Source organism: Bubalus bubalis, chromosome 4 (genome assembly GCF_019923935.1).
Source record: "Bubalus bubalis isolate 160015118507 breed Murrah chromosome 4, NDDB_SH_1, whole genome shotgun sequence".
Lineage (NCBI taxonomy): Eukaryota > Metazoa > Chordata > Mammalia > Artiodactyla > Bovidae > Bubalus > Bubalus bubalis.
Window position 1 is genome coordinate 44,986,694 of NC_059160.1, and position 12,150 is coordinate 44,998,843.

Here is a 12,150-nt window from a genome sequence, read left to right on the forward strand (position 1 = left end):
TACCAGCCTGAAGAACCCCAAGAAAACATTTTGCAAAAAATATCTGAAAGGAAATGTGCGAGTTAACCACGTGGAGGTAAAGAGAGGCTCGGAAGGGCACTCCAGGCTGAAGGAACCCACCGGAGCAGACGTCTGGAGGCTGAAAGACTGCAGCGTGCGCACTCCAAAGACAGGGTCAAAAATGGAACTCAGGACGCCCACAACGGATCCGGGACTTGAGTCCAGGTCCGCCCCCACAGGCTATCTGCATTGTAAAATAGCACTTTTCCCATATATGGTACTTAATATCTGTTCTGGTATCAACAGAATGACATGGGTCAGAGAAAACAGCTCGCGGGGCGGAGTGTCAGCAGCCCGGACTTTCCCAGTCGGCTCCCGCCGGGCCTCGCCCGAAATCAGGCAATGCACCAAAATCCCTGCCGGGAGTCCGCCGAGACTCTACTCCTCCTGGTTGGATTCTCTCTGTGTCAATCCTTCTCCTGGAACCTGGCGGTTCGTTGCGCCCGCCTTAGGGGGCGGGGCTCCCGCCTAAGAAGAGAGGGGGAAGGTGGAGGGGGGGGAGATGGGGGCGGATGGGGAGAACGTATTCCCACCCCTCTGGGCCTATAGGCTCCACCCACTGCCTTTCCACAGGTCAAGCTGTCTGTTCATTATGACCAGCAGCTGGCTGGAGTGGGTGAGACAGCTCGGGGGCGGGCTCGTCTCTTCAGGCTCCGCCCCGCAGCCGGCGCTGGGCTCGGAGTGGGCGCGCTCTGAGAGGGGCGGGGCGGCAGGGCGGCGAGGAGCAGCGCAGGGTGCGGTGAGGCGCGCAGATCCTAGCTGTTCCTGGGCAGGGCACTGAAGGCTGAGCGAGGCTGACCTGCTGCAGCTCCCGCCTCGCGCGCTCGCCCCACCCCGCCGTCGCCCGAAGCGCTCGAGGAAGCCCTCTCGGGAGAAGCAGCGCCTGTTCCCCGGGGCAGATCCAGGTTCAGGTGAGCGAGCCCCACCGGCGGGTCCCGCCCCGAGCGGGCGAGCGGGGGTGGCGGGTACTGGGCGCGCGGAGTCTGGGTGAGTGGGGCGATGAGTGGTTCTCGGCCTCCGCGCGGCCGGCGACCAGGCATGGGCGGGGGAGAGCGGGCTGGGCACCCTTCACAGAGGGGCCCCGGGACTCCCACGCGGATGCTCGGTGAAGACGCCGACGGAAGCGAGACCTGGGAGCCGAGGAAGGCTTGGGGCCGGGCGCTTCCCGGAAACCCTCCGTACCCCCTCCCTGCCCTCCCTCCGGCGCACTCCGCAGCCGGGGCACCCGGGAGCCTCGACCTCCCCCTGCTGCCGGGGCACGCGCCCCGCCCTCGCCTCGCCCAGTGCCCAAGTTGGGCAAACTTTTTAACCCCTTCTGGGCAGCCTCTGTCCCTCGGACCCAGCCGCTTGGGCGAGGTTCAGGTGGGGGGCTCGGGGCGGCGGCTCCTTGGGAAGTTTCCGGGCGTTTTCGAAACGGAGGTAGCGGGCAGCAGGGACCGTTTGGCAGCTGTCAAGGCGTCCTTCTGAGTCAGAATCGGACAGTCCTGCAGCAGACATTGCTCTTGGCCCGGTTTCCGCCCTCGGCTCCCGACTTCCTCATTCACCCGGGTGCGATCGGCTGGGCGGAGGAAGGGGACCGGGAGAGGTGCGGCCGGGTGCTTGGGAAAGGGGACCCGGCGGGGATCCCGGCTTGAGGCGGGAAAGACTTTCCCCTCCCTCACAGATCCGCATCCTTTGACTTTTGGCCTCTGCTTCCTGGGAGTGGAAGGCCGGGTAAGGCCCGCACCAATCTCCGCGACCCCTGCGCGCACCTGATTCCAGCGCACCTGCGGACAGCCCCGGCAGGGTAGGGGCGGGGAGAGCTGGGCTGTGCTCCTAGAGGATCCAGCCTGGGCTATTGCATCGTGCCCTTTTGGGCCAGATCCAGGGTTTTCTACTTACCCCTCCACCCCACCCCCCCAAATGTCTCCGTTCAGGATCCTGATCTCCTGCTGTCCAGGGGCCACGCCCAGGGCAGGACTGCACCCCCCACCCCCCTACGCCTCCCCACCACCCCCCACCGCGCCCCCAAAAGCCCAAGTGTCTCAGAGACGGAGTGTCTTCCTGGACCAGGTTGCAGATTGTCTTGAGGTGGGGGGCAGGGTGAGCGCCCGGGCTGCTATCTGTGGCCCCACCCAGCCGGTGTGGGGAAAAGGTTCCCGGGAAGTCCCAGGTCCTAGGCACCGGCGGATCTCTCTCCGCTGGGCAGTTGAGAGGCCCAGCCACTTCTGGGTTCACTGCACCCTTTCCTGGGCTTAACAGGATTGCAAAGTAACTGTTGAGTAACTGTTGAACGGGAAGAACCTGAGCGCCTTCCTGCAACACTGTGGCCATTTCTGAGTGCTGTCTGAGACTGTAACCTCACCGGGTGGTTTATTCCCTTTATGGTAAAGAGGGAGGCTGGTTTAAGGCCTATTTAGACAGTCACTTGATTAATATTAGTCAATTTATATACAAGGCTGCTGGGAGTGGGGGGAGGGTACACAGATGTGTAATTGAGCAAATATTTAACTGGCTCCTCTGTGCCAGAGATTCTGCCAGGTGGTGGGGGGTGTGAGGTTGAGTAAGACCTGGCCTGTGCTCTAGGGCATTTAGGGGAGAGCCAAGACAAATCCGTAGATGACTCTAAGGTGAGGCGAAGATGACAGAGACCCTAGAAGGGTGCTGTGAGTCATGGGATTGGGAGAAGGGAGCCAGCCCTCCCTTCTCCTCTGGCCTATGGGAGTTTACAGTCCTCAGGGGGAAATAGTGGCCCAGTGACTGAGATACGGAAGCTGCCTGGGATGAGTGTCTCAAACAGGCCTCAGACAAAGGACTCGAGGAATTCTGAGAGGGGCCACTTCTGTCTGGGATGAGAAAGGAAGCTGCCTCGAGGAAGGAGGACATGGCAGGTTTGCCAAACTGAGGCAAGCATTCAGCGTTGGAAAGTGAGGACTCATTTACGATAATTGAGGTGTAATTAAAAACGTCAAGAGATTGCTCAGTGTAATTTGAGAGCCGCTGTGCCCCCCAGATGGCTGCAGGGTGACACTAAAAAAGCTCTGTTCTTCAGATTCAGCAAGTCCTGGCAGTGCCCATGGCAGATCCAGGTGCTTGGATTGGCAGGCAGTGTTTGGGGAAGGGCAACCCCCAGAGGTGCGTTCTGTGGGGCTCCTTGTCTGAAGGGCAGGTGAGGGTAGAGGAAAAGAGAGGGGCAGGACTTTCTGACTTTTATTTTTAATTTTGAAACTTTTAACCTAAGGGGTTGGAGATGGGACAACTTCCCTCTCACTGGATGAAGGACGCATGTTAATCACAGCCTGCCTCTTGCCCATTCTTGCTCCAGAAAAAAACAAAACACGGATCTGTTAGCTTTTTAAAAGGAGAAAAGCACACTCAAAAAATGCTGCATTGTTGTGTCGCCTGGTGGAGGGTATTGCTAGAAGCCAGGCTAACTGTGCTTTCTTCACTTCCTCTTCTAGCTAATCCTTCCATAAAGTACTTAAGACAGCCCTTACCAGCTTGACATCTTTATTTCAAAAGGAGAGGAGGGGTTGGCTGTTGTTTTCCTCTGAGCCTGGCCCTACCCTTCTCTTGTTGGAGGGGTGGGGAGGGGGGCGGAGAGAAACCCCAGGCAAAGGAAAAAAAGAAAAAACAAAAATCCAGGCCTTGACAGCTTCCTCCCAAGCATCATGTTCCAAAAATATTTAGAATAACAAAATCTGTGTGTCGTCTTAATTAAACAAACGTCCTAATTTGCTGAGCATAAAACAGCATCTCTGCCCACAGGGGCAGGAAGTGCATTTTCCCTTTGTGCAGCCCCAGAGAGTCATTGCCTCTCGGCTTTAACCCTTGGTGTGCTGAGCCCCTGGGCTTAAGCCCTCTGGTGACAACGGAGTGGAACCCCGGCTGCCCCCTGGGAAGCAGTAGGCTTGTGACCTAATGGGATCTGGTTCTTCATTAGAGCTGGGAAGAGTGGAGTCCTGAGTTTTGGCACTAGACAGTGTTCAGATCCTGACCCTGCCACTTATATGACTTGTAGGCAAGTCACTTAACCCCCCAAGCCTTAGTGTCCTTATCTGTAATACAGGAGTCATGATATCCATCCTACGGGGTTAGATGTGAGAACTAAAATTAAATATGTAAAGGGCCTGATACATAGTGACTGTGTACATTTTTAAGAAAATATATGTGATCAGTCTTCATTCCCTGGGTTGTCAGGTAAGGAGACAGGATAGGAAGGGTAGATGGTTCTCTTGGCTCCTAGCTCAATGCTCTTTCTGCTTCTAAAAATGATGTGCTGTGTGTGTGTTTGTGTGTGTGTGTGTTTGCTCATGGACCACAAAGCCTGAGAGGTAAAAACACAGGTGGTTCTGGGGCCCATCTGCTGATGCTCTTGGATGCTCTTGGTGATGAGCTTGTGCTCACTAGCCTTGTTGCAGGGCCCCGGCTCAGGCAGAAGGTACACAAACTCACTGCGTTTTAGTTCTCAGACACAGCTTCAGTGGTCTAGGGGAGAGCTAAGGGGTGACATGGAGGTACACTGGACTTAGTGTCTGGAGGCCCGGCTTCTGGGTCTGGCCCTGGTTGGGGGTACATTTGATTTTGCTAGAAGGCGCGTACTGCTTCACAGAGACACCATGCCAGTTTATGTGTCTGCCAGTTATACCCAAGAGTGCTTGGGAAATTGAGACATGCAGGAATTTAAATTTCTCCATAATGCCCCAGTTTCTTAGGTGCCCTCATGCCCTACTGATGGGGTCTAAGTTGTAACAACTCTATAGAAGGTAGTTGGGCAATATCTGTCAAAGCATAGTCCTTCTGACTGATTTCTAGGAACTCACCAGCAGATAAACTCAAACATGCAAAAGGAAATGTCCAAGGATATTCTTTGTAGCATTGTCTAGAGAAAGACAGGAAATAAGCTAACTGCCCATTAAGAAGGTCAAATAAATCATGGTACAGCTGCACAGTGGGAATTCTTGAAGCCTTTAAAAAAATCGAGACTGACCTATAGGTACTGATTAGGCATGCTCTCCAAGATATATTTTAAGTGGATAAAACTTGATACAAAGTGGGATACATATTGCTCCCTCCTGTGCGAATCATGGTATGATGCCTCCGCTCTGTGCATGGATAGCTACAGAAACCCAAGTAACAGTGGTTGCCTCTAGAAAGGGCCCAGGAAGCCAGAGCCTGGGGTGAGCTTGAGCACTGCTTTTTCCACTAAATGCCTTTTTACATGTGTTGACTACTTAAATAGTCAGAAATTGAAAATTTTGTTAGTTTTATTAACAACAAAAATAAGTGGTTGGCTGGCCAGTCTTGGGGGTCTCTGTTTTTAAAATGCATTGCTTAAGACCTCAGATTGCTTACTGAGTGCCTGCCACGTGCAGGGGAGGAGGAAGGGTCTTAAAAATGGACTGAATTGCTCTGTGGTTGGAACATTTTGGGGCCTGTTTTCTTCTCCATGATGTCATATTATCACCAGAGTAACCCCTTTAAACAAATGTCTACTCTGATCCTTTCCCTTGGTTTCTGGAAAATGGTAGATGCTTTGATTGCCTTTTCTCTGCTGTATGAGAAAAGGAAGCCCGCGGGATGTGTCTGGAATGTATTCTAGGAAGCCCTTTTGCCAGTTTTCCCACAATCCCCCTGGCTCCACGCTGTCCACTTGTCCTTTCCTGGGGAGCCCATCCTGACCAGGAGGCCAGACCAGACCTTTATTCTCTTGGGTCTTCCTCATTTGTAAACTTGGGGTCATTGCAACCCACCGTATCTCCAGTTGTCCCTCAGAGATCTGGCCTGTGGTTTTTATGTATTAATAACATTGGAAAAGCCCAAATTCTCAAGAAAATGTGATCAGAGGGGGGTTTTGAATTGGAGAGCCCCGCTAGCCTTCTCAAGGAGGACTGCCATAGCCTTGCACAGTGTGGACCCCAGAGAAGACTCAGGCTCAGCTCACTCCTGAGCTGGCTCTTTTCTGTAGCACAGCTGGTGGAAGACCCCTTTAGGGTCACAGGCAGGCCTGTGTCCCTGCCAGGCAGCTCTAGGCCTCTTGAAAGGTGATGTGAGTCACACATGAGTATGCACAATGAGCCTGGGTCTAAAATGGGCCTGCCACTCCATGGGCGGGTGGTTTGAAGGCGGGATGCCAGCCTGTATCTGCCCCCTTCTGTCTGCCCCCACCTGCCCCTCAGGCTTTGATGGCACCAGATATTTGGGGAGCAGGCGGGGAGCTGCCCCCTTGTGTCTGAGGCAGGTCTCTTTAAAAAGTAACTGAGGCAGGCTGGCTGCTGTCAGAAAGCCTCGGGCCCCTATTCTGCTGACTGGTGTCTCTGGCCCGAGGTGATTTCAGCACGCGGGGTGGACACAGCACACCCAGGCCTGGGCCAGTGGGTGCAGAAAAGGCTCCTGGCCAACCTTTGGCTGAGGGCCAGGCCATCTAGGGAGTTCTCACGACAGTGCCCTCAGCAGCTGTCTTCATCTGCAGCCCTGGGTGGGGAAGCCTTCCTCTGTGGCTAGAGAGACCCTTGCAGGGTCTTCTGGAAGTTGCCACTGAAAGGTGTGGCTTCCTGCCTGGGCAGGTGGGGCTGCAGCCTGCAGGGAAGTTGAAGTGCTCTTGAGCTTCCCCTCCTCTCCCTCTCGAAGGTCACTTCCTTGGTGCCTCTCAGGATGCCTCTCACTTCCTTGGTGCCTCTTGGTCCTTATGGTTCTTACCCTGCTGCCCAGAGGAACAGGGGGCCTCTGCAAGGCGAGTCCCTCTCTTAGCTCCATGGATGTTATTTTGGAAACTTTCATCTCATGTTTCCTTTTTCTTTCATTTAACTCTAATTCTGAATGATGCCTGGCTTAAAAGAAAAATAAACAGGGACTTCCCTGACGGTCCAGTGGTCCAGACTGCCACTGCAGGGGGCACAAGTTCCATCCCTGATCTAGCAACTAAGATCCCATACGCCAAAAAAAAAAAAAGAGAGAGAAATTGTACAGTAGCAACAGTACAATCCTCCCTACTGAATTTACCTAGGATCGTAGAGTGTCTGAGATGGAAGGGATCCTGAGTGTATGTGCTCAGTTGCATAGTCGTGTCTAACTCTGTGACCCCATGGACCATAGCCCGCCAGGCTCCTCTGTCCATGGGATTTTCCAGGCAAGAATACTGGAGGGGTTTGCCATTTCCTTCTCCAGGGGATCTTCCCCAGCCAGGGACCAAACCTGTGTTTCCTGCATTGGCAGGCAAATTCTTTACCACTGAGCCCGCTGGGAAGCTCAGAAGGGATCTTAGGGATATTGTAATTTTCACTCCTCCCACTGCTCCCCCTGCCCCCGCCCCCCATTAGAGGGTCAAGTCAAACTCATTCTGAGTTGGTAGAAAGCTCTGGCCCCTGGTTTCCCTCAAACCCAGTGCCTTTCAGAATCACATGGCCTCATTTAAAAGTGTTTCTGAGCTGTTATCATGCCTTTCCTCGCCTTAACACACTGTTCAGCCCAGCAACACGTACTTAGCTCCTTTCATCTTTGCTTAAGTCTGTTCTTCCACACCCTTAATCGTTTTCTTTTGGGGGCTGGGAGGGCAGAGGGGCCCAAGAGTTAAGAAATGGGGTGGGAAGTGGTTTGAGTTTCTCTGAACTTCTTCCAGTTGGACAGTTCCACTTGGGCTGGAAGTTCCTGCGGCTCAAAAATCAATATTTCACATGGGGCAGCGCCAGGCGGTGGGTGGGCCACTCAGAGCCATCTCGGCTTTCCACTGCCCTGCAGCTAGTCCTGGTTTCTAGTAATTTTAAGTCACTTAAGGTCTTGGGTGATTGATTAGTTGTATTTTCGATACAAAACCCATGTAGAGGGAACCACACAAGGGCTTTGGGCTCTGGCAGAGCTGGGACCAGACCCCTGCCTTTGCTCCTGCTAACTGTTAGGCTGGAGTCTCAGCTTCCTCATTGGTCACATGGAGATGCTTCTTTTATAGGCTTGTTGTAACTTGCATAGAAACACACACCAAGTGGCTTAGTTCTTGTCCTCCTCTTCCTCCCCTTTTCAGGTTGTCACCAACATCCTCTGTCTTTGGGTGGTAGGAGATGTATGTTCAGGTTTTAAAGATTTTAAATTAAGCCTGTCCCTTAATGATAAGGTATGGTGAGATGCCTGAGGAACCTGTGGGAAGATTCCTTGAGCTTGGAGACTGAGGTTTTCTAAGCCTATGACCTTTGCTTTCTTCTTCCCAGATCACACAGTTCAGCTGGTGACGCACATCTGAACCAGTTTAAGCATTTCAAAAAAAGCTGTTACAAGGCTGCCAAGGCACCTTTATTTCGAGTTGTCTGGTGTTCAAAAGCCACGGAGTTTCCTGTGTTTTGCATAAGGCCCTGGGCTGGAGAAGGCAGCTTCCTGTCTGATAAACATAAAGAGGCGTTTAGAACCATTTGGGTGACTTAATCTAACTGGGCTGAAATGGGGGCAAAGGCTGAACTGGGAGGTCAGAAGTAGGGTCTTGTTTCATCTCTTTAGCCTCAAGTCCTCACCAGCACCCTGCATGGACTTGATCCCTTGTCCTTCTAGCATGAGTGGAGTTCAAGTCCCACTGGTACTTAGCTGTAAGCTTGGGATGTGAAGGCCTGGGCAGCTGAAGCTCTAGAATGCCACTTAGTGATCTCTCTGTCTCACAAAAGGCGGGTGCTCAGTACTTATCTGAAAATTCCTGGGATAGGAGAGTTGGTAGCAGGGAGCTCTTTTTCTTTTTTTCTTGTTGCAGAGAGCTCTTTTAAAGCTTTTGTCTATTTTTTAATATTGAAGAGTCAGCTATTGGGTATTGACCCCAAATTTTTTGGCCAAGTCAATCATCAAAGGACTCCTTCCTGCTGCATGACCTGCCCTGTGCTGGACCTGCTGGGCTTTAGTGGGAACAAGGTCAGAGAGCATGCCTCTAGCTCAGGAGCCTGACTCTCTACTAGGGAGTTGGGACACAGGGACAGAAACTTGGGACATGAGGTGGCTTGTGTCATCTTGAGCTTCCTGGAGGCTAGAATTGCCTGGTGGGGAGGAGGGAAGATGGGAAAGGAAGGAAGGAGATCTGGTGGGAGGGTGCTGGCTGGGAACCAGGATGTCTGGGCTGAAGTCCCAGCTTTACTAATAATAGTAATAATAATAAGACTAAAGTTTTATTGACCACTTGTTATGTACCAGGTACTGTGTTAGTGTTTTTACATGATTCTCTTATTTAATTCTTCCCTCATTTCTGGGAGGTAGGAAGTTTGCCCCCATTTTACAGATGAGGAGACTGAGCCTGATTCACACTCCTGTGCTCTGACCCCTGTGTGACCTTGCAGATGCCCTTCACTCCTGGGCTTGCCTGTTACTTGACAGTGAGGGGTTGGACTGGTTCCCAAGCCTCCTCCCTCACCTGTGGCCAAAAACTGATGAGAGGAGCAGAACTTTTGGAGCTGCAGCAGAACCAGGCTCCTCATCCGTAGTGCAGTTGGCTGCTTGGAGCGAGGTTGATAGTGTTGCCTTGGCTACTGACTTCATCTTTAACATCAACCGGCCATTTTTCAAGTGTGTGTGGAGAGCCCCGGCTGCTGTGCCCGCCTGCCATTGGAGGGGCCCTGGCTGGTCACTGGGGAGCCTGCCACCATCTCCATAGTGGGCACTTCTTGTGTCCGCTTGCAGAGTGCATTCCTTCCTGCTTCATGTGTCTGTCTGTCTACTCATTTGGTAACCACTCAGAGCTTTACATGGAGAAGGAAATGGCAACCCACTCCAGTATTGTAGCCTGGAGAATCCCATGGATGGAGGAGCCTGGGGGGCTACAGTCCATGGGGTCACAAAGAGTCGGACACGACTGAGCGACTTCACTCATTCACTCACTCACTCAGAGCTTTACAGTGTGTGCTGGGTGCTTGACTGGGCTCTGGAAATAAGGAGGGGAAGGAATCAGGGACTCTTGTTTCCAGGCGCTCTTAGTGTCCCACTAGAATGCTGTGGGCCCAGGGGGATCTGAGAAAGCTTCCTGGAGAAGGCGGCATCTGAGCTGGTTTGCAAGGTGGGGACATGGCACAGCATGTCCAGGGAACAGGGCTGGGACCTTGTTCAGTTGCTCAGACTTCAGTGGAGCTTTGTACAAGGGTGATTCAGGTCGCCAAGGCCCTCTGAGTCACTCTGGGCTAGTAAGAGGTTTCCTTTCCTCGTAAGTGGTTCTGGGCCCCAGCCCCATCTCGAAGCCCCTTAAGCAGCCCAGATGGCCCAGTAAGGCTTGTTCCCCTGTGCCATTTCCTGGGAAATGTGGGGGTACAGGATTCCACTCCCAGGGCCTTAACCTCAGGATGCGTGCTGGGAATTCTGCCTGTGCCCTCTGGTTATGTGGTCAACCAGCTGAAGGACTTGGGATGTGATTTTTTTCATGGAGTGTTGAGAGAGACATAATTGTTACTGGAATCAGTTTCTTTTTTAAAGGAAAAGAAAAGGGGGTGGAGGTTTGTTTATAGCGCAAATAATGTAACAGCAAAACTAGCAAGAAACAAATTTGCCCCTCACCCTATCCACCCTTTGCATTTTTCTGGGTTTCCTGTCCATAGACATGCATACTTTGCAAAATTAAATACTAAAATTAAATATTAAATTAGATATTGTCATGTGTTCTAACTTACTCAGTGCTGTAATATAAAGTTTCCTATGTTGCAACAGGCTCCACAATTATTATTTTAATGGCTATGTTATGGTCCACTGTGGGAAAGAACCATTACAGACTTTGCCAGAAAGTTCCATGGGTTTTATTGAGTCTCTTGGAAATTCATTAATTCAATAAATGTATCTTGAGCATCTGTTTTAGGAAAGAAACTGCTGGATGCTTAGGATGAGACATTCCAGGCCCTGCCCTCAAGGGGCTCACAGTCTATGCCCAGGGAAGAATCACTTCACTTGGCTGTTATGGGTTGTGATAGGGGTGAGCGTGGAAGAAAGTGGCTGCTTAGACGCCCAGGTTGAGTTGATGAAAAACAGGTAAAACCACTTTGTCATCAATGATGAGAAAGCACAGGAACTTGGACTTGGGAGAGCTTTCTGGGCTCACTGGAGTAATATCTTCATGTCTCCCCCACTCCCTGAGTGGTTCATACAGGTCTGGGCCAGAAGACACATGGGGAGTTGGGCTGGGATGGGGAGGAGTGAGGGACAGAGCCTCCAAGGGACCTTGTCAATGGAGAGGCTGTGGAACTAGCTCCTGGCGTTCTGGAGGGAGGCCCCTTGGTGACCACGAGTGGCAGGCAGCTGAGGGTGGGGGCAGCGAGGGTGGGGTGGGATGTCCGTGAACTGTCCAAAGCCAGGCAGGCCCCCTGGGCTCTGCTGCGGCTCCTGCCTCTGGGGAAGGAAGCAGTTGCAGCAGCAAGTTGCAGCAGTGTAGTTTGGTTGTAAAGAGGAAGTTTCAGAATCCCAGTGGTTGCTGCTTGTGAGCAGGAAGATGTTTACAACTGTGAAGGAGCTATTTGGGGCTCCGTGCAAGCAGAAAAGATGGGTGGTCAAGGGCCTGGGAACTGGAATGCTGTGTCTTTGCTCTGGCATTCTCTTTCATTCCAGATAAATGACTTCCTTGCTGCCATTTCTTCACTCTTTCCATCTCTTTGCTGTCCTGGTCCCCCCTAGCTCCAGCTCCCAGTTCAAGGGACCAACTTGGCAGGAATTCTGCTATCTTCCTGCTGCTGCTGCTGCTGCTAAGTTGCTTCAGTTGTGTCCAACTCTGTGCGACCCCATAGACGGCAGCCCACCAGGCTCTGCCATCCCTGGGATTCTCCAGGCAAGAACAGCAAAGATCCTCCTGCCCGGAGAGTGAGAATGCCAGGGTGGAACGTGGTCACTTGGACACTTCTGTGGTCCTGTTTCAGGTTTTGCCAACCTCACCGTTTCCCCACTCCAGGCTGTTGTGGGGTTTTGGATCAGTACCAGGTCTGCAGGGATGAGGTTTGAGTAGAAGAGCTCTGTCGTGGTCCTCAATTCCCTCCCTTCCCGCCTCCCGCCCCCCTCCCCCCGCCATTAAATACACACTTAAAAAACCAAAAACAAACTCTAAACCTAACCTAACATTATTTTTTACATATTGACTTAAAATTACTAATAAGAACAACACGTTAGCCGGGGATTTCAGCA

The 12,150-nt window shown here is 52.3% G+C and overlaps 1 protein-coding gene across 1 annotated transcript in view; it reads left to right on the plus strand.

Annotated features, from left to right (window-relative positions):
* Window positions 1–773: 773 nt before the first annotated feature.
* The window catches only part of MYH9 (myosin heavy chain 9), an 85,720-nt gene continuing 74,343 nt past the window's right edge, over window positions 774–12,150 (plus strand). Inside the window, exon 1 of the mRNA XM_006056968.4 lies at window positions 774–971. The gene's annotated coding sequence lies outside the window, so the exon portion shown is untranslated. The remainder of the gene's footprint in view (window positions 972–12,150) is intronic.